Here is a 2,963-nt window from a genome sequence, read left to right as displayed (position 1 = left end):
GAGGGGGGTGGCCGGGTCCCGCCAGGTGATGGCGGGCCGGCTGAGCGGCTCGACTGCGCCCGGGATAAAGATTCTCCCTGGGGACAGCTCCCTGTCCTTGGCTAGATGGTCTCAACACGTGCGAGTGCTCCAATCCAGGTCGCGTCTTTGGTACAGAAAGAATTCTGTCAGCACAAATTTCTTCCGTGGCTCAAGTAATAATGATAATTGAATTACGTTTGTCATTTTTGCTCGACAGTAGTCGAGTAGCCAATATCCTTCCGCAGCCAGTGTCAGAGCCTCAGCGTGTTCTGCTCCCGTGCGTTGGCAGGAGCTGGTTCACCCAGTGGCCCTTGGTGATAAAACAGAACACTGCCCAAGGAACCCCAGCAGTCTGCAGTGCTGCAAGAGCTTTCTTCCTCACTTGCCACCCCAAGTCAAGTAAGCCCAGGCTGCAGCAGCTTAAGAAAATGGAGCCTTGTTGGAGAGTTTTATACCTAGCTTTGTGGGATTGCTCACAGTCTGTTCTGATTTAGATCATTAGCTTCTGACCTTCTGCCCCTGGCAGTCAGTTCCTTTCTTAGTCATTCCTTCCTTCCCATTTCCACACCTTCAGAGTGAGAAGCTCACGGAAACAGAGCTGGAATGGGGGTGTCTAGCACGTGTCAGTTTCCTCAAACCACCAGTCTGCTCCGTGGGTTCTGTCTGGGTAGAGGCTGGAGTCAGTCTCCCTCCAGAGCGAATCTTCCTGAGGGTCTCTGACCCTGTAGGAGAAGGGGCGCTGGGATCACAGGTGGTACCTACCTAATGAACCTTATAGGCATTTTCCAGAGGAAGAAATCCCAGCTCCCCTGCCAGAGGAGCTTCCAGCGGCACTCCAAGAGGTGGGCTTACTAGGTGCCACACCAAGGCCCAGTTCAGCCTCCTCGCCTCATCCCAGAGCAATACTCACACATGTACATAATCAAAAGGCAAACTCTTTAAAGTCTGTTTTGTTTTTAATTGCAAAAGAGTATCCTACACTTGTCAGAAAGAGAGCAGGAGAGAGAGGGATCAGTCACAGCCGAAATATCTTCTCCACTTTTCCTTCCTGCCAGAATTTGGTGCTCACAAGCATAAGTGCCCAGCATGGTTTTCAAGCTGGGGCCCAGAACCCAAACCATGGTGGGCCATGGGAATCCAGCATTCTTAACCATCAGGCTTTGTCCTTAGAAATTTAATGAAGGGTGGATGTTGTCTCCTAGAAAAGCAGGTTAAGGAAAAATGGATTTCTGAATTTTGACCCCATTATTCCTGTTTCCTTGGAGCTCTGAGGGAGCTCTTTTCTGACCTACATAGTGTCCTCTACAACGTGAAAAATGAGCTAAGCATCACCTGGGGGGAGTTTTCCATATGCAGGTGCTAGCCTCTCTGTCTCCTCTCAGACTTACTAGGAAACATGAAAGAGCAATTAAACTGCGGGGAAGGGGCCAAGTATCAGAATTCTTCCTAGAGAGACCGCCTGGGGGAAGAGATCCTCCAGCCCAGAGGGTCAGTATAGGAAAATTATCTCTTCCATTCAATGATCATCTTGGGTAAGTCACTTACCATCTGAGTCTGTTTTCTCATCTGTTAATTGTGGATATTACTACCTAACAGTCAGGAAAAATAGGTGTGAAAATGTCTTTTTTAAAATGTTAAAATTGTGGGGTCACCTAACAGCCCTCATTGGAAGATCAATAATATACACTGGAGGGACCAGCAGATGGCGTAATGGTTACAACACAGGACTCCCAGGTAGTCAACAGTAGTTCAATCCTGGACCTGGTGGTGCAGCTTGAAACTCACACCAGGCATGTGTGCATGCATGTCCAAAATCCTGAGAGGAGGATGGAGGAGAAGGGATTGTGATGTGGCTATCCCCCTAGGGGGTGATGTCTTGCTTTCTGTCTCTGTCTCTCTGATGAGAACACACACCCTATAACAAAACAAAAACTCTCTCTAAAAAAAATAATGTCACACTGGAGATATTCTGAAAAACAGGACCATCCTTTGATCCACCTGTGGATATGAGACTCTCTTTTACATGCTGAAAATACTGTTCTTGGGGCTGGCAGGTGGCATAGTGGTTAAGGGTGCTGGACTCCCACATGGCTGACTACAGTTTGAGTCCTGGACCTGCAACTTGCTTTCTCACTTCTCTCTCTCTCTCTCCCTCCCTCCCCCCTCTCTCTGGTCAAATTAAAATAAATGAATTCATGAATAAAATTAATTTTTCTTTTTGATTTATTTTACATATATTTACTACCATTTTTAAAATTTATTTTTACATTTTTCCACAAACATTTACTTTACATACCAAAAAATTTTAACTCGGGACCAGTGGTTAGCGTAATGGCTATGTCCCTGAACTCCCATGTAGTTGAACACAGTTCGAGTCCTGGACCTGGTGGCTTAAACTCATACCCGGCGGCGTGTGTGTGCGCGTGCCCAAGATCCCAAGAGAAGAATGGAGGAGAAGGGATTGGGGGATGATTTCTCGCTTTTGTCTCTCTGTCTCTTTCTGGTGAGCACACGAGCCCTATAGCAAACACCTTCCCCCCCCAAAAAAAATTTTTTTTAACTCATACTCTATAGTCCTTGAAAGTTAATAAACAACTTTCAAAGTTTCAAAATATTTCTTATAATTTTGTATAATTTTGTTTGTGACTCTATAACAACAGAAACACTATGGTTTTAAATATTTTTGAGAAAATATTTACATGTCAGCTACTCAAATTGTTGAAAAGCAAATGCCCAGCACACTAGTCACACATAAACCTTCTCAATTCGGCCCTGCCCAAGTGTATTCTGTGACTTCTTTCATGTATCTTCTCTAATCCTCTCTGCCAGGCAGAACTATTTATAGTACCAGGCCATCTTTCTAAGAGCTTCTGTTGGCTTAATTGAGATCCACCTTAGTTCTATAGTTTTCTAATTAATCTTCAGATATGACATTCCAGTCA

The sequence above is a fragment of the Tupaia chinensis genome, unplaced genomic scaffold (genome assembly GCF_000334495.1).
Source record: "Tupaia chinensis unplaced genomic scaffold, TupChi_1.0 Scaffold000251_1, whole genome shotgun sequence".
Classification (NCBI taxonomy): domain Eukaryota; kingdom Metazoa; phylum Chordata; class Mammalia; order Scandentia; family Tupaiidae; genus Tupaia; species Tupaia belangeri.
The sequence above is the reverse complement of the archived record's forward strand: the minus strand, read 5'-3'. Positions refer to the sequence as shown.